This window comes from Aedes aegypti, chromosome 2 (genome assembly GCF_002204515.2).
Source record: "Aedes aegypti strain LVP_AGWG chromosome 2, AaegL5.0 Primary Assembly, whole genome shotgun sequence".
Lineage (NCBI taxonomy): Eukaryota > Metazoa > Arthropoda > Insecta > Diptera > Culicidae > Aedes > Aedes aegypti.
In genome coordinates this window covers 73,208,929-73,229,563 of record NC_035108.1, presented here as the reverse complement: position 1 = coordinate 73,229,563, position 20,635 = coordinate 73,208,929, and the positions used below count along the sequence as shown (strand labels likewise).

General features: G+C 39.0%; 1 long non-coding RNA gene across 1 annotated transcript in view; it reads left to right on the top strand.

The window, feature by feature from the left end:
* LOC110675652 overlaps positions 1-20,635 on the top strand; it is a 135,949-nt gene that overhangs the window by 26,915 nt on the left and 88,399 nt on the right. The window lies entirely within an intron of this gene.

Genomic DNA, 20,635 nt, shown 5'->3' with positions numbered 1-20,635 from the left:
ACATTTTCTATTTATCATCAATTCCGCTGTAACTAACACTTTCTTTCAATCAGATTAAGGAATTGGATCCAAAGAATAAGATTTTTGGATGAAAATTCAAAACAATTTGTATGACGCGGAAGAAATCACAAACCCCCCTCATCCATTAATCCGCCCCTAACGTAAACCTGCACCAATTCAGGCGTTCTTCACAACTTTTCTCAATAATGTTTCGCTGCTATAATATACTTCTTCGCGTTCAAAATAGGTTAGCCAACTAGAGAAAATAGAATTTTCATCCATTTTATCGTATCGCAAATCGATTCTAATGCTTACAGTAAAGTGCTTTAATCGAATTGCGACATGACAAAATGGATAAAAATTTGATTTTCCCAAGTTGTTTAACCTATTTTTCAACGCGGATTAGTATTATTCATTCATTGAAATTTATAATCTAAAGCTCAAATTACACAAGACAGTCTTATGGAACCAAGAATGGATCAGAACGTAATTCATAAGACTATCTATGGATTTTGTTATCAAGTCAATGCTGGTTCATAAGATCATCTTACGAAATTCCTTCGAGGTGTATTATGGAAACAACATCTGCCGAAAACCATACGATGGTCTTATGAATTTCAAAGATTTTTCTTGTGTCGTAATTCCATAAGCAAATCTTATGACAGTCTTACGATTGCTTTCCTCAGTGTATCTCCGCCACGGGGTAAATAAAAAGTGCGATGATGCCTCTCAATTCATCCTGGCAGTCGTCGTCGTTGTCGATGTTGCCGATCACTGAGGCAAAAATCTCGCATGATTTTCATAAGATCACACTAATGAACGCGTTTTTTATTATTTTTTTGTTGGTTCATAAGACACTTGCGTATTTCATTCGACGAGATTGAGATTCATAAGACAAGTGTAATTTTTTCATAACAATCAATTGTCAATGTCGTACGAACGCTTATGAACCCCATTGCTCATCATTGTGAAGAACCACGTGAGGCAAATTTTCTCGGTACAGCCATTTCACTACACTGAGGAAAGCAATCGTAAGACTGTCATAAGATTTGCTTATGGAATTACGACACAAGAAAAATCTTTGAAATTCATAAGACCATCGTATGGTTTTCGGCAGATGTTGTTTCCATAATACACCTCGAAGGAATTTCGTAAGATGATCTTATGAACCAGCATTGACTTGATAACAAAATCCATAGATAGTCTTATGAATTACGTTCTGATCCATTCTTGGTTCCATAAGACTGTCTTGTGTAATTTGAGCTTTAGATTATAAATTTCAATGAATGAATAATACTAATCCGCGTTGAAAAATAGGTTAAACAACTTGGGAAAATCAAATTTTTATCCATTTTGTCATGTCGCAATTCGATTAAAGCACTTTACTGTAAGCATTAGAATCGATTTGCGATACGATAAAATGGATGAAAATTCTATTTTCTCTAGTTGGCTAACCTATTTTGAACGCGAAGAAGTATATTATAGCAGCGAAACATTATTGAGAAAAGTTGTGAAGAACGCCTGAATTGGTGCAGGTTTACGTTAGGGGCGGATTAATGGATGAGGGGGGTTTGTGATTTCTTCCGCGTCATACAAATTGTTTTGAATTTTCATCCAAAAATCTTATTCTTTGGATCCAATTCCTTAATCTGATTGAAAGAAAGTGTTAGTTACAGCGGAATTGATGATAAATAGAAAATGTTTACCCTTTGATGCATTAAAAACGGAGTCAGCCAGCGACAAATCAGCAAACACGTCCATTTCGGAAGCCATATTGAATTTATGATAGTGAAATGGCTGTACCGAGAAAATTTGCCTCACGTGGTTCTTCACAATGATGAGCAATGGGGTTCATAAGCGTTCGTACGACATTGACAATTGATTGTTATGAAAAAATTACACTTGTCTTATGAATCTCAATCTCGTCGAATGAAATACGCAAGTGTCTTATGAACCAACAAAAAAATAATAAAAAACGCGTTCATTAGTGTGATCTTATGAAAATCATGCGAGATTTTTGCCTCAGTGTATCATAAATTCAATATGGCTTCCGAAATGGACGTGTTTGCTGATTTGTCGCTGGCTGACTCCGTTTTTAATGCATCAAAGGGTAAACATTTTCTATTTATCATCAATTCCGCTGTAACTAACACTTTCTTTCAATCAGATTAAGGAATTGGATCCAAAGAATAAGATTTTTGGATGAAAATTCAAAACAATTTGTATGACGCGGAAGAAATCACAAACCCCCCTCATCCATTAATCCGCCCCTAACGTAAACCTGCACCAATTCAGGCGTTCTTCACAACTTTTCTCAATAATGTTTCGCTGCTATAATATACTTCTTCGCGTTCAAAATAGGTTAGCCAACTAGAGAAAATAGAATTTTCATCCATTTTATCGTATCGCAAATCGATTCTAATGCTTACAGTAAAGTGCTTTAATCGAATTGCGACATGACAAAATGGATAAAAATTTGATTTTCCCAAGTTGTTTAACCTATTTTTCAACGCGGATTAGTATTATTCATTCATTGAAATTTATAATCTAAAGCTCAAATTACACAAGACAGTCTTATGGAACCAAGAATGGATCAGAACGTAATTCATAAGACTATCTATGGATTTTGTTATCAAGTCAATGCTGGTTCATAAGATCATCTTACGAAATTCCTTCGAGGTGTATTATGGAAACAACATCTGCCGAAAACCATACGATGGTCTTATGAATTTCAAAGATTTTTCTTGTGTCGTAATTCCATAAGCAAATCTTATGACAGTCTTACGATTGCTTTCCTCAGTGATGTCGTCCTTGAATCGATTCAGGTTCGTCCGTTTCCGAAAAAAAAAATCCCAAATCTGTCCAACTCCATTTTGCTCACTCGCTCGGTCACCCAACCAAGTAGGCTGCTCTGATCGGCCGGCGTGGCACATTTTGGCACGTGGCACAGGAACAGGGAAATAGGCAAATTGGGCGATCTGCCTTTGCCTACTGGTGGGCTTCCTCTGATGGATGCACAGTGGTTCGATTTGGAGCAAATTTCGGTCAAGGCATCAAACTGTCGTTCAAATGGCTTAAATTGTAGATTTCTCGCTTAATTTATGATTTCGTTCTAAGAAGTTTTTGATAACTAGTTTGAATTGAACCAAATGATTGACGCAATGTTCAAAACATGGGCTGAAGCAGTCCAAGTTAGTGTAAAATTTACAAATAAAATTGTTATTGGATTACATTACTCTAATGGATCCCAATATTTAAATTGCTGTTTGCGTTTGACGTGCAAATCCAGCCTAACTGGGCTTCAAATGCGGAAACACAAAGTAACCAAAGGATACTTAGCAACCATGACCCATATCACCGCCAACCCATCAAAAACATCAAACTTTGACATCGCCTTCCTTGTTAAAAATCTTACCGCATTTGAAATTTGCATTTCAAACGCACACAGCAATATATGTGGGATTGAAATGCTGCAAATTATTTGAAAACTGGATCCAAACTCATAAGAGATCCAAACTTTCTTTGTTTATCGTAATGATCGACTGGATGGAGCATGTGGTGAAGTTGAAATCATCATTCCTTGGCGTGTAAAACATAAATTTTTCGTCATTATAAACCAAAGTTTTTGAAACTTTGGATGTTTCTGTTGGAACACAGCTTGGTAAATATACTTTCATAGCTAAATATTTGCCTTTTCAATGCACTGAGAAGCAAGTTAATTTGCTTCGAACTGATTTTCGGAAATTGACTCGCAATATGTCAATTTTTTTGCAATTGGTGAATTTAATGCAAAACATCGCTCAAGAACTAATTCGCAAATCAATTCCAAAAGCAGAATTTTATTTGATGAGCACTCTTCAGGATATTTCTCAATTCAATACCCTGATAGCCCTACTTGTTTTTCTGCTTCCAGAAACCCTTCTACGATTGATTTGGTCTTAATCGACTCTACTCACCTTTATAGCCAACTAGTTACTCACGCTGCATTTAATTCTGATGATGTCCCTGTTACATTTCAAATATCCCATGAAGAGATTCTCAATCTTATCAACTTCACTTTCAATTACTTTTGAGCCGACTGGATGAAACATACATCTTGATGTTGACAATTCAAAATCTAATGAATGTGCTTTAAATTTCGTATTTTAACCACAAAAGTGTTAAGGAAGTTATTCAGATGACACAACTTGGAATTTGTGAGATTTTGGCCACTTTCGAACCATTGTGGCGCGGGAACTGGCTGGCGCTACAAGTCAATGTGCAAGCGGCCGATCCGTCAGTCGTCGCCGTCGGTTTAAACGGTGGGCTGGATCGGGGAAAGAGGAACCGGTTAAACCAGTTTGCTCGATTTGGATTTGGCTGAACAATTTTTTTTTCGGGTGATGTCGACAACTATACCTATGTATAATTTGTATTGCTTTTTTTATTTGATGGGTTGCGCGAGGTGATTCGTCAAAAGTTGCCTGGGTGAAGCAGCTGTTGTTGCTGCAGCAAACGGGGTCTCTGGATGGACTTTGTTATGCAATATTCAAAGCTCGTGCCTGTAAATTGTTCTAGCGTTCCATTTCCGCGGGTTTTGTTTGGAATGATAATTCTTTTATCTATCTCACAGAACAAACATCAGCATGTAACTCATTCTAATTGAAGAGGGATCAACGGATCTGACCCATTTTTTTTTTTTTCAAATAATGCCATAATGGAGCTCAGATTTTGATCAAAATACTTTATTTAACGATCAAAGGTTGAACATTGACAGTTGAACATTGACAATTTAACGATAAAACTTCATGACTGCTGAATTCAATGAGCAATCAATAGCTTTGCTCCTTACAAAACTCCATGAGCTGATTGAATTTATCTTGTTCTGCTCCAGAAGGAATTTAAGTTTATCAAACATGTTTTGAAAAAGCTACTTGTAAACAGTTTTGTTACCTGGTATGTTCCCAGATCGTGGCGTGATTTAGACCAATCAGTCTGACCTCTTTTCTTCTGAAATGTATGGAGCGCCTTATTGATCATCACATCAGTGATGTTTATTTGGCAAACATGCCTTTTCATGTGACTCAATATGCATCAACAATCTGTAAAGTTCACAGTGACTCTTGTACACAAAGTTGTATACGATATCGAGTTAGCATTCGATCAGAAGCAATACTGCTTGGGTGTTTTCTTGGATATTGGTAGTTGGTATGTGCATAAGAACCCTGTTCGACTCTGATGCAAAGTGCTCTTCAGGTAGTCGAGAGTTGGTGTCTCGAATATGGCCTTTCGGTTAAACCAAACAGAACATCTATAGTAATATTTATGGAAAGACGAAATCGCGTTGGGATTCAACCTTTTCTTCTTTTTGGCACTGATGTAAATGTGACTGATCAGGTAAAGTATGTCAGAATCGTTCTAGATTCCAAACTTTCGTGAACACCTCACATTTTATTCAAAGTCTAAAAAAGTTTGCATGGCATTCGGTCAATGCCGGCAAACCTTTGGTAAAACCTGGGGCCTCAAACCCAAATATATCAAATGGATTTACACAACAGTTGCTCGACTAATATTGGCATATGGATGTCTTGTGTGGTGGCAAAAGGGCAAAACGAGAACAATCCAATCAAAATTGGGCTTTATGGCAATGTCTAGTGCGTTCTCTACGACTCCCACGGCAGCGCTTGAGTCTCTTTTCGACGTTAAGCCACTACACATACATCTCAAACACGAAGCACTTTCTTGCTCTTAACGTTTATGGGTACTGGATCTACTAGAGAAAAATCCAGTGAATTGTAGATCTACACACACTTCGTTGTTTCCACTTTAAGTGAATTGAGGAAAAATTGTCCTTGCTCCAAGTGATCTCACAATTGTTTGTCACTTTCCTTACAGTACATTTAATTAGTATATCAAACAATATAGTATGTTACACTTATAGCTTCTTTTTTGAAGGTAGAACTGGTGCTCGTGTATATTCTCATGAGCTAAGGATGAATCAGTTTTACTCACTTGGTAGACACTGCACCATTTTTCAGGCGGAAATATTTGATCTTATGTGTGCAGTGCAATCAACACTTCAACGTAACGGGCAAAGCCATATATCTTTGTTCAGATAGTCAGGCTACTATAAAGGCTCTTGCTTCGCCCAACTCAAGTTCGATGCTTGTTATCGCATGTCGAACTCAATTTGAGGAACTGAATTCAGTGTACTCTGTACACATTCCATCGCTGGAAATGAATTGGCTGATGAGCTAGCTCGCGATGGAGCATCGCATGACTTCATTGGTCCTGAGCCAGCTATTCCAATTTCGAAGTACTGGTTGAATCTTCAGAAAAATTCTTGGGCGGTAACTCAGCACAAGCAAAAATGGAATAGTTTAGAGTCGTGTCATCAAACAAACTGAGCCATGTCCAAGGGTGGCAAAGAATTTTACAAATCTGTCAAAGCAAATTTGCTTTCTTTTGGTCAGAGCGTTGACAGGCCACTTCCGACTCAACTATCACATGGCAAATATTCAGCGTGCTGGCGGCTAATGTGTGTATGATAGCTGTGATTCCTATTATGGAACTTCGAATCACCTGATATGTAACTATCCATTTTTAACGCAACTCCGATTTCAATCACTTGGTAAACACTTGTTAAGTGAAACTGATTTCAGGTATTGTGGACATTATGTTATTCTTAACCCGCTGTGGTGATGATGTATAGGTTCTCTTAACGCGCTCATGCGTTTTGCAGTGCCCTCTTTAGGGCGCTGTTTTTGCCTTTTGCACGTCTCGAGTGTGGTATAGAGAAAAAAAAGGGGAAAACAACTCTGTAATACACCTCCAGTCCGATGTCCCCCGGGAACTAACTCATGGTATTACTTCAGGGGGCTGAGGGCTTGATGCCTCCACGCCGTTTCGTCACCTCTGGCTCTATTTGCTCTGGCCGCGATTTGTCTCTGCTCCGTCGCTTACATTTAGAGGCAGGCCACACCCCTGGGCCATGTGATACTTTTATGCTAGATGCTCCTGTGCTTGATGGTTCTCTGGACTTTTCTGCACTGCTCGTCATGCTCTTCGGACGGACCGGTTGGATGCCGAGGTCGGTCTTGCGATTCCGGTTGAGGGGTGACTTCCAGTGCGCAAGTGCCTCGACGACCCAACGCCAGCGATTCGTTGTGATCGATACTACTCGGCTAGCCTACTCCGATAGAGAGTTCACCGACGGAGGAATATCTACCGAAATCGGTAAAGTTACGCGCTGTTCTCATGCTGTTGTTGGCCGGTAGAGTGCCGAAGTCGGTTCAGCGATTGTGGTGATTCCGCTGCTCGATATTATGGAGATACTTTCTGAAACATCCATGGCCTGATAGGCACTGTGTCAGGTAGAAGTTCACCTCTCTATGCCTCGTATTTATCCACGTCGATAGGTTTGGGATGAGCCGGTGGATCCATCTTCCTTTCTTCGCGCGGTCCCACATGTGCTGCCACCTCGCCATTGATCTCTTCATTCGTAGCACTCGATATCCTCCACCAAGGCTATCTATCATACAGCATCTGACGATATCGTTCTATATGCACTCGCAACTCGCACTGTCATCAGCCGAAACGCTCTGTTCAGCTCTTCGCGATTCCGCTTTGTTTATAGTGCCTGGTTCCAAGCAGGAACTGCATACCTCAGTATCGATGACGAGACGTTAGCTAGTAGACGCCTCGAACTGCTGCTTGGACCGCCTAAGTTTGGCATGATTCTCCCTGTTGCATTCATTGCCTTCTCGGACTTTTCGCATGCGTTATCATCGTGGCTGTTGAAATTCAGCCGATCGTCGATCATAACTCCCAAGTGCTTCAAAGGCGCTTCGGTGAAATCACATACCTTCCGACGTTGACCTCCATCTGCTGAACAGCCTTGCAGTACCCCAGTTTGACTCCACTCGTCCAGCCCTCGATTGCGTCAATCCATCACTGACATCTCCACTTCTTCTAGCGTCTCACCCATCACCGTTAGTGACACATCATACGCAAAACCAACAATCCTCACCTTCCTGGGTAGCCGCAGTATCAAGACTCCGTCGTACATCCCGTTCCAAAGAGTTGAACCGAGAATACAGTCGCCTCTCTACATCTCGATATCGAAGGGACCATCGAGATAGGGAGAGATCGAGACTAGAGTTACTGTGCACGTGCTGTCGCCTTAGGTGCAGGAGCCTCTTTGCTTGCCAGCGCACGGGAGTGCAGTACATCGTGAGACCTTTTTTAGTGCGCCTCATTTTGCTTGAAATGTGTCTCACTGCGGTCTCATGCGCTCCGTCACATGTGCTGTTTAAAATTCAGCGCAATAATTGAAGTGATTATAAAAGAGTTCAACGAGGATTTAAATTGTAACACCTGGATCTCGATTCTTCGACCATATCATGTAGGCCATCTAAACACCTGCATAACGAGGCGAAGATAGTTGTAGAGGTTCTTCGTTACTAAGCAGTTGTTTCACGACTTGGATACCGATGGCGAGCCATAGCGCCGAGCAGCGCATGAGACGAGTCTCCCCGAGAGCACATCACCTAGCGCGCGCTTTTAGAATTTTCGTGAGCCTCAGTCTAGCGCAGCACACTAGGATTCCGATGAGCTGAGAGACGGTTTGGTTGGAGGCTCGTCAGTACATTTATGTGCTCCTGAGAAATATGTAACTCTAATCGAGACAAAGAACAAATTTTTGATGAATACTAGATTGAAAAACACTCCGTTGCCAAGAAAGTAATACACAAACAACCGTCATTTTGCACTCCTAATTTGTTTTGAATCCCAAAACTTTGGTCTAGTAACCTTCGATATTGATCATATCGACATACGGAGAGAAAATTGAGAACGAATAATCAACAGAAACACATCGAGATATGGAGATATCGAGATAAGGAGGATATCGAGATATGGAGAGTGAAAATGTATGCAGACTGAAGGGACTTATGAAATCATCGACATAGGGAGAGATATCGAGATGTAGAACATCAAGATGTGGAGAGTCGACTGTATAACCTTGAGGGACGCCGCCCGCTGTCACTTGCTGCGGCGATAGCCTCCCAGCTGGCGCTGTTAAATGCGTTCTTCACATATACTGTAACAATGGGGCAGTATCGATGTTCTCTTCGTTCCTGCTTCGACGCCTTTTCAGTACACTCGAGCAGAGCCGTAGCGCGGTCTCATGGCGCCCTTGGCGAACCGACATTTGAGCGCCCCTTGTTTGAAGCTCAAGTTGTTTTTAAATATATTAAGAAAGCATTATATTACCTGTAATACGCGAAATTCTAGCGCGACTTCTGTAAAAATGGTTCATCAAAATTCTCAAGGATTATGATATTGCTGTTTATTAAAACTTTGTATACAGACATTCAATGATGGAATAAAGTTCTGTAAGAAGTAATACACAGCATACCAAATTTTATACTCAGGAGGATTATCTGATAGCCCGGAAGTTATTGAATTTTCTAATACATTTCCTGTTAAAACCACTGGGATCTATTGAAATATCAGTATAGTGTATATTCCCTAAGAAATGCTTGTTGACAATTGCTGACCCATATACTTTTGCTTAAGTTTCTTAAATTCTTGTCCAATAGAGTAAAACTTAGTATTATGGCTTTTCACTACTGTTCTCATTTCAATGTCAAATATTTTTTTAATAGCTTGATACGGAATGATGTGAGAATTGTTCTGAATATTCGATCTGATTCTTGAATAAGATACTATTCGATTCAAAATCACGTGAAAACGCCCTCCAAAGCTGACTAGGGATCCTACTTAAAATTTTGTCAAAAACTCGCATGGTATTCTGTCAAAGTCCCACATACATGCAGGCCTGGATTTGGGGGGGGGGGGGGGTGTTTGCCGAGGGGGCAAATGCCCCGGGCCCCCCGATCAAGGGGACCCCTAGAGAAGGGAAAAAAGTGAAACACAAATTAATGAAATATTTTCTACATCAATGATTTTAAATTTAAAGACATATCGGAAACGATTTCTAACAGATGTATTATGACATGAAATTATATTATTGTAAAGTAAGTAGTAAATTAAATCGCATGTAACTGAATTTTTCAGTATCAATGAAAACATTGCAATTCTCTGATGAAAATCATCGAAGTTATATCGAAAACTTTAAAACTCTTTTTGGTTTCTTATACAGCAAACTGTCACAGTTTTCTGGAAAGATACTGTCATAATTACAGTACTTTATGTCCTGGAATGATCATTAAAAGACTAAGACACTAAGTAATTCACATTTTTTTTGTATTTGATTACCAGGGTACTGAAGCTGTTATTCTATCAAAAACATTCAAAATTCAAACGGTAATTCGATATTTCTTTATTCTACTGTACCCTTGTGATATATTTATAATTTTGTTTTAATATTTTCATAGTTTTGTTTAAATATATCAATATTTACCAAAGCTCAGAATTTACCAAAATGTCTGACCCAAATCTACATTATTTAAATTTAGTTATATTTTTAGTTATATATTTTCCCTGATCCCCAAATTACTAACCCAAGGTAATTTGGATATGGTGTTTGTAAAATTTCCGCTCGAGGACTAACTGTTGTCAATATCTGGGCCATAAAAATTATAAACATTCCTTTTGAGCCTGCCTTCTGAAGACATGAGCCTTGGGGAAGGCTCAAATAGCTAATTCTGAAAGTTGTTAGTTGACCAAAAGTGAAGTTCATGTGCTTTTCTGAAAGCAATTGCTTCCTGTCCGCAATTACTAGTTGTATATCTGATTAAAGCAACGCTAGACAATCGTTTGTTCCTTTTCCGTTACGAACATAAAATTGATTTTTGAAGCGTATAGTTCAATCCAGTCGTTTTAGGATCATATTTTTATAACAGTGATGGTGGGAGATCAGAAATTTTCTACACAATAAAATAAAATAGCTTATCGATTTTCTCATTGCTTCATGTGCAAGTATTTTATGCTGATGATTAATTTTGCGCAACCTTAACGAAGTGATGTGGGTATAGTCATGTTCGAGTGATAATACATTTTTTTAGTTTTCCTAATATATCATTTTCAAAATACTAAACTTGCCTATACTAAACGTTTCCTGCACATTTTGTGTCAAGGACCCCCTTCAAGAGATCTGACCCGGGCCCCATGAATCCCAAATCCGGCACTGCATACATGTATACCTATGTGGAAATTTTAAAAGAGATTTTTTAATGGACATTATGTCCTGATTTGTGTGATAATATGAGTAATAATTATGTGGAATCCTACTGTTTCATTTTTACTGAAGAAATAGTAAATTAATTGACCAAACCTTTTTTTCTGCTAGTGCACAAAATACTTAAATTAGAATTTCACTGTTGTTCGCGGCTTCTTTCAAAAGATTTGTGCCTTTAAAGTTTTGATTCAATATTTCATTTGTCTTCTTAACTGTTTCGCCTTTACCTTTATTTTTGTGTAGAGATCTCCAAATCATTGCTGGAATTGGAAAGTTTTTATTTAATGTACATTGATAAGTTTGAGGTTTGTCACAGGAGTTTTAAATTAACTATATTTTTAATTTTTCTGCATTTTTTCAAGATTCTTCAAAAATATTTTATTAAAATCAATTGAGTAACACTATTTTCAAATTCTCATTTTTCACCTTGTTTTTCTGGTGTTACATCTTAACTGGGACAAAGCCTGCTTTTCAGATAAACCTGCCTAAACTAAGTGGTGTTCTTATGAGCACTTCCGCAGTTTTTACTGAAAGCTATACTTGCCAATTGACCAATTTTGCATTTGGATTGGATATCGTGTGGCAAGCACGTATATTCGTATATTCTATGCCCAGGAGAATATAAGTTTTAAACTAACAACCCTCATTGTAGCTGCGCGTTTTTCGCTAGGACTATCTAGGTCCCATAATTTGCATGGTCATGTTTAGAGTTTTTTTAACTGTCTCTTTGAGAGACCCCCTAATGAAATATGTCTCTTCTAAATTTTTACAAATTATGGCACGCATTTTGGCGCCCCCTAAAGGCTGGCGCCCTTGGCGGGTGCCAACCTGGCCAATAGCACGCTACGGCACTGCACTCGAGTACTGCTCGAACTGCATCTACCGTCGATAAACCTTTGCGGAATCCAAACTGCATTTACGACAACTCGCGCTCACTCTCCGTGCACTTCGTCAGCATCTTAAGGATGATTCTTTCCAGGAGTTTTCCAAGCGAATCCAGCAGGCAAATGGCCCTAAACGAGGCTGGCTCTCCCAGTGGCTTCTCTGGCTTTGGCAGTAGTACCAGTTTCTGGATCTTCCATATTCCTGGAAAAGCACTTCTGCAACACCTTCCTGAACATGTCCAGATATTTAGCGCTACGTTCAGTATTCCTTCTGGACCAGAGGCTTTTTTCGATTTAAGTCGTATCGCCGCTTCGACAAGCACGTCGTTAGACACTTGCCGTTCCTCAGTGATTACTTTTGCGTCTTTACCGTACGGCGTTGGTGGCCAGGACGGGAAGAAGGCTTCGGGAAGAGACCTTCCACGATGAACTTCAGTTTGTCTGGGCATATCTCAGCTGGTGTCGAAGGGCCCTTGATCTTTGCCATAATGACTCGATACCCCACGGATTGGTGTCTGCATCGCGACGCAGCTCCTTATAGCAATTAGATTTACTAATCTAGATCTCCCGTTTGAGTGCAGTCCCAGCTTTTCCAAAAGCCGTCCTTCGCTCCCTTCTCTCCAATTCCGTTCCTGATCTCTGAGCCCACCTTCTGGCTCAGAGACAAGTATCGCGAAGCGTGCTAAGCGGGTCATTTCACCAGTATGCTGGTCGCCGTTTGTTCCTCGGCTCCAATTTGCGTTCTATTATTTGTCGTTTGTAATGAAAGCTCCTCTACGATAAGTGCAAAATCTGCTCTAAACATTTGACACAGACAAACAGACCTAAATTCTGGGACAACTTCCTTCAAAATCAATGCTACAGCTTTTATTATCATAACTAGATTTGGGAAAAAATCTTTTTGGGAAAAAAAATTCACTCTACAGTAGTCAAACAAAGCCAATCACAGTCAGCGAAGCCAGTGAAACTCACGCCCATTGCTGCTGTAGGCAAAAAGCCTTGAAAATTGCAAAACACCCGTTGCTAAGGGCAACCCAAAATTACTGTATAAAAATGTTCTATTTCCCGCTGCATTTCCCGCATTTAGAGCCTTCAATGACACTACTGATTTAGAGAAATTCATGTACCCAATATAGGCTACTTGATGAGATTCACGATTTCAAACTACTGCTCTCTCACGCTACGTGATTTTCGCGAAATTCAAGCCTTCTACTATTACCATTCACAGCATTGATCATAACGAAGTACACACTTATCCATATTTTTGCGCTTAGCTCGCCATAAATGGCAAATCACCCCCTTTTGACATTTCTTGCCTACCTTATAATTTGTATAGTTTAATCAAAGCATGCTTTGTGATGATGAAAGTTTTTGTTGTTGACGATTAAACGTCATAATTTTTGACCCGAAAAATTAAGATAAAAAATGTAACCTTTTGTCTATACATTTTAGCTTGGGAGTAGGAGCTGCTAACCAGAACTGCTAATGGATCATTGAAGGTAAATCTTTTGGCACCGCATCAAAAGAGTGGCGCTGTCGTATATGTGGTTTAACATTGTGACATTGTGACAGCATCGCTTTTATGTCAAACATACAAAACTACGGTGGCGCTATCTGTGCTTTTTATAGCGGTGTTTTATTTCAATGACCCATTGAAGCGACTATATGCTCGGACATTTTTCCAATCACTAATCGGCGAGTTACTTCTAATGATGCCACTGGCTGGAAAGCAAACCGTAAATATCCGTTTTAAAAAGCCATTTTAAAAAGGTTCTTAAGGATGTAGAGAGCAATATCAGGTCAAAATAGATCGATGAAAAATTATATCTTCTTGTCACTCATTGTCTCTGGCATAATAATAGTAACATCTTCATCGGATGTTTAGAATTTGCGATGGCCAATTCAATCTGTAGGTAGTAGAGTTTGGCTTTTTGATTCGATGTTATATGATTTGGCCGAATTTGGAGAAGCTTGAAACCTCTTAGTATGTCTTTGTGGTCTTATGGTGGTAAGCTCCATCGAAGTTAATACGCGATTGGCGTATTAACTTCGATGGAGCTTACCACCATTAGTGAATTACACAACATGAAGCTAGGTGTTGTGTATGATCATAGTTTAGTGTGCATAAAATAATAAACATCAAAAGGGGTTCTCCAAAAAAAACCAGCATCTTCTGCAACATATTCCCTACTCCCTATATTTAATTTAATTTGAATACATCAACTATCCCATATTCGTACATTTATCGTCATTCGTTGTAGATGTTTGATCTTCTGGTTACCTAAAATATAAAAATAGATAGTGTCTAAAATAGCTAAAACATAAAACTAATTGTAAACCTCTAATGTGGAAAATTTCATAACAAGAATTGTGAAAATTTTTGACAATCCAATTAATAAACTTAGATCATGGCCTGCTATGGCTTTGCTATAAAATCGAAGGCAAGAAATGTCAAAATCTAATCACCCCTTTTCGTTTTATAGCCAGCGTAAAAAGCTGGATGTAATTGGAACTTCTGCCAGACTGAAACAATTTTGAAATTCAATATTTCACTTCAGTTCTTAAAGCATAGTACAATTCTAAAACAAAAACATCGGCTCCTTTCATTTGCAACCATAACGAAAAAAATCGGTCGAGGGATTGATGGATTTTGAGATGTACAATATTAAAAATTCCATAAAATGTTGTTCGCTCTTCCGTTGCTGTGAATATGAAATTGTATAAAATCGACCTAATCAAATCAATAAAACTGGTAAGAACCGTAACGGAAAGTTCGCAACGATACAACTAGTGTATAACTTTTCAAAGTAATATTATTTATATTTAAAAAAAAAACACTAGAAAGGGGAAAAATAAAGGTAATCAATTCCAGCAGTATACACGTTGTGAAAAATGTCCCAAATCGATGAGCCCTAGAAGCAAAAAATACATTTGGTTGAACAACTATATAGTTCTGATCCGCGACTAGATATTTCCATGAGTCGATGGCCCCTTCAGATATCGACTCATGTAAATTTGACTGTACTATCACTTTAAAAACCATTGCATTTCACCTTCAAAGATTCTGCTCCAACAAAGTTACCACTTCTTCATGGCACCTTCTTGCGAAATGCTGCACATATGACAGAGAAAAGGACAAAGTTTCAAACGAGTTCGATAACGCATTGGTAGTGTCATTCCAAAAACACACCAAGCCGTTCCCATAGGGGATGTTAGCCACAAGTAATACTGTTTCATATGGTATGCCCTCTTCAACATCTAATCCAATTTCTCTCGCCGTTCCTTTACGGTACCTATCCATCTAGTATTCATTGCTTTCGTCTCCATGCTCCCTCTTACTTCGAGCAAAATAGACCGATATGCCGGTAAACAATTTCAATAATATAATTATCACGGTCGATACCTTTGTATGTAGTTAAAAATAGTGTTCGCTCTCACATTTCAACTTACCACTTTGAACTACACCTTGCACCCTAAACTTCACTTTTTGAAGGAATTAGCACGTTTTCTTCATCCACCACATCGATGAAGCCATCCTTCCTGCTATCTTGGTTTTCTGCCTCTCATCCAATCAGGTGTTCATTATAGTGCTGCTTCCGGCTTTCAATCGTGAGATGGCGCGTTCATCTGTCGAAATACATTCATCCATATCCCTGCACATTTCGGCTCGCGGCACAAAACTTTTGCGGGATTCGTTGAGTTTCTTTTAGATTCGAAATTTGAAATTATCGTTCTGATTCAATGCCCTATAGAGATTTCAATTGACTTGTTTCAAATGTGAACAACATTGTTAACCATCATATAATGCCCAGCTTAATCACCTAATTTTGGCACAGTTATCCACCATGCCAGCACAAATTGTAATGTACATTTGCCACGTACGTAAGCAAACATAATCCTCTCTCCTCATAATGTCCATCCCCGCTTACCATCCAAACGTAGCCAACCCAGATGTGTCAGCTCTCGACAGCCGGTCGTTTTCATATCTAATAAAACCGCAAGCGCAATTAATTTCGGGCAATATCCACTGCTCCGGGGTAATCGCCGCCGCCTCTGCCAGTTTGCCAAATGTCATCCACGGAGTCATCTCCGCGTCTACTCCGGTCTTCGTCAACGACGTTCGTTCCACGCCAAAACTTTGTTGATGCCGCCATTGCCGTTTGGCACTGCAGCAGCTTTAATCTTCAATTAATTGCACGTCCAAAAATTATACGATCACACCGCCATCGTCATCGGCAGCCCGCGGGCCAGCAGGGTTCGCCATGTCCGCGCGATTATTTCTGGAAGCGCGCGAATTTCACTTGTTGCGCGAATAGGAAGCTGTCGCAACGTCGCAGCATACCTACATACTGGGAAGCGGTTCCTGCGAGCGCTGAAGGGTTTCTCGCGCGCGGCGGCATCGTAAAACTTTTAATCAGCGCGAGGTCAGCGAACCGAGCGCAATTCGAATTGGGACATGGGTCGTTAAAGCGTAGATGACAATGCTCCGAAAGTGGCACAGTTTCGGTCCGACATTTGGTCAAATGTTGCAAAAGAGGTCCGATAAAACAAGCAATCAACCGGGCCCTAATTAGGAGCGCATTTGCACTTTTCACAATCAACGAAAACCCAATGCAAACAACAACAACTGTCAACCTGACAGTTGACGTTTGCGTGTGACATTCGCTCATTTATTATGGCTGAATAATTTGCGCTGTTTTAGCCGTTGTGTTTAATTTGACCGCGACCTCGAGAACTGTTGCTCCCCTCATAATACAGAGTAGAGACAGCCATCCAGCGATGCCAGATTGTTGGAGATTTGATTACGAAAATTTTGACTATATATGATCAGTGTTGATAGACTCACAATCAAATCTCAATCAATACGTAAGTGCAAACTCATCACAGATCTGCTTCGCAAATCTCACGCTTGAGATTTTGATGCAAAATCACTCAATCAACTCAAACCGTAAAAAAATGATTCAGTCACAAAACCCGTCAAAAACTCGTGACAACCGAATGTTGTTGTTTAGGTTAGAAAGGATTACTATAATGCTCCAGACTAACAAGAAATTATTGCCACGTACGAGTAAACTGTGGAAATACGAGACAATGAGCCAAACAGGTGAGCCAACTCATCCATGATTTTTTGACTGCTGAGTTACGTGATTGACAACTCGCGCATGAAAAATCTCAAACGTGAGTTATGAGAAATTGAATTTTTCCCAACACTGCATATGATATATGTTCTATTGGAATTAATCCAAATTATGTTGAAAAATCACACTAGCTTGATCTTGAACTTGAGGTTCTATAGCCAGAGGACAATAATTCGAAGTAGAGTGATGTGCTAATATCCATCGTATTAAGCTTTGAACAGTAAGAACCTGCAATTTACTCATTGCTGTTACAAACCGGTGCTAAACAATAGTTTCCCAAGACGGATTCCGTATTGAGCAATAATATATTCGTAAATCTTGATCGTTTATTGAAAATAATGCACAGAAATTACTGCTTACCATTGCCTCTATTCGTCGTATCTTTTTTCATTTAGGTCGCAAACCGTTGCTATTGTGAGTGGTCAAAATACAACACCACCAGCTAGTGACCAATCGATTAAGATTTCAACTTAAACAGATGCCTGGTTCTCCAGATCCGTGCTCTTGAAAATTTGAAGTTTGGCTTCGATTCATCTTCACCTTAAACAGTATGAAAAATGTTCTGAAATGTAATATCAAGACTTACGGGAATCTCCCTCCATTCCTTCAGCAAAATGAAATATAATGCAAAGTGGATAACTTAACTGAAGTTATTTATCGAAATGCAATAGTTTAGTGCATTTTTGGCATATGTACAAATGGACTAACCATAACAGTTTTCATAAACACACTTGGAAAATGAATCTGCAACATGGTTAGTTTGAATATACGCCTAAGTGGAAAGTTTTAAGCTTGAAACGACGAATAATAACGGTTAGATCGAAACCCTAGCTAGGAATGTAAAAAGAAGTTTATAATTTTGATAGAACACTGGAGATCTCGAATGAGCATTCAAACAGACTTAGCTCTGACAAGTTAACAAACTTAGAATATCGATTCATCGTATTTCATAAACAAAGCTCTAGACATTCCGCTCTGATCCTGCTAGGTACCGTACACCCCCGTTTATTTGAACGGTACCTCATGCAAACCATCGGGGTTCATTTTTAATTTGAACATCTAGTCACCCTAGAAACGTATTTCTGGTTACCTCTTTCACTGTTTTTTTTTTGATTCTGCGATCCGTTCCACAGCGTTCCATTCCACTTTACTCCGTTCCATGAGCTAAATGACGTTTGAACTATTTTAATCTGAACGATGTGCAAATTAGCGGGGTACGAATTAAAAAGTGTTCAGATTAAATCTCGCGGAACATTACTAAAGGACCTATGTACAAATGAGAGATTCTCTCCTCTCTCGTTCTCTTTCGATTATAACAGTGGAATACTAATGATTTTGGGAAGTTTTTCACTATAGATCGAAAGTCAATTCCCTTGACTAGCGTTTCATACAAAAAACGCAACAGAAGAGGTTAATGTGACTCAGTTATTAATGAAAGAGAAAGTAAACAAAGAGAGCCTCTCAATGTTAGATAGGTCCTTTAGTAATGTTCCGCGAGAAATGTGGTCAAACCAACGGGGGTACCCGGTATTCATTTTCAAAACGTATCAATTCCGTATTCTCAAAACGACGCTTTTCGAAATCACCATTATTATGTTTTTCAAATTAACGCTAGTAGCTTCCATAGAATTTTGTAAATAAGAGATTCAAGAATTCTAAAACTTAAATGTTTATCTTGGGATTAATTCAGGCTTCTTAAAAAATAAATGACTAGGATATTTTCTAATTTTTGTCTGGAGAGTTTCCAAGATGTACATCTGAAATTCATTTCGAAATTCTGACAAAGACTTCTGAAGCTTCTTCAACATGCTTTTTTTTTCAAAAAAACAGATTTCTTCTATAATTCCTCCGAGGATTTCTCAACAATTTTAATGGGCTTGCGTCCAACACTGGGAAAAATCGCTGTTTAAGACGGTCAAAACCTCTAGTACTCTAGATATGCATCTTAGTGGTTTGGTGTTTTCGACAAAGTATTATGGAATATTTTTAACTACATTTTGACTCCTTCAGATTCGATCTAGATAAAATAAACCTGAGTGAGATCAGTTTTACCTCTTGATAGGAGGGGCGTCTTAGCAAAAAAAAAATTTTCTCCTGCAAAGTTGTTCATTTTCCGACTTCTCGTTCTCCGCGTCAATAAAACTAATGTTTTGGACTAGTCGTAAACAGCCATCTGACGGATTTTGTAAAACACTGTTTTTGGACTGTTTATACTACAAGTATCATTAAATCCGAAAATATTGATTTTTTTTTTGTAATTGTTAAGCTTCAAGCAATCGACATTCACGATAGTAAACGTTGGCATTGATCTGATTTGATATTGGTTGGTGATTTAATCGTGAAGAATGTATGTTTCACTTCATAAAGAATGTTTAAAATAAAAATTGTTAAAATAAATGGGAACCAAAAACAAAAATTACGTTCTATTGAGCTAAAAGGTACTTAATAGCGAGTAATGTTATAAGGAGATTACGTTATATTGAGGTATGACTGTATTCATCTCAAATTTAACCTTTTTTCAAATATTGTTTTTTTTAACATGATGCAAAACCAGTTATTGTTATTACGGTGGTAGGTCATTTGGCATAAAATCGTTTGGCGTAAAGCTCTTTGGCATAAAGTTGTTTGGCGTAATGGTCATTTGGCATGAAATCGTTTGGTTAGGGATAAAAACTGTTGATTTAAAATTTAAATAAATTTCACCTTCTTTTATGCATAGGCTGTTCTTTGGAGCTATATTTTTAGATATTTTTTCTATCAAAATTGACAAAAGGTTGGCAATCGATAACATTGATCTGCTCAAGTTATCAGCGAAAATAGAAATCGATGACTGCAGTTACTCGGATGGGTTGTGCTACTTTTCCCCTAATGTCGTTACCCCGAATGCTAGTTCTTCGAATGCCAGTTCCCCAAATATCCCGCTTCCCCGAATAGCCCAATTCCCACAAAAAGTTTTTGGCACTCATAATTGCTATAACTTTATACATTTGAGGGTGGTGAACGAACTGCGGGGCCCAGATAGCCGTAGCGGTAAACGCGCAGCTATTCAGCAAGACCAAGCTGAGGGTCGTGGGTTCGAATCCCACTGGTCGAGGATCTTTTCGGGTTGGAAATTTTCTCGACTTCCCAGGGCATAGAGTATCTTCGTACCTGCCACACGATATACGCATGCAAAAATGGTCATTGGCATAGTAAGCTCTCAGTTAATAACTGTGGAAGTGCTCAAAAGAACACTAAGCTGAGAAGCAGGCTCTGTCCCAGTGGGGACGTAACGCCAGAAAGAAGAAGAAGAAGAACGAACTGCACCCTTCTTTATTTAATTGACGGTTGTTTCGAGTTTTACCGTCCCCAGTATTTTTGCAAACATGTGTATAGTCGAGAATGACAGAACACCTCCTTCTTTTGATTGCTAATCGTTCTTTCTCGTTTAC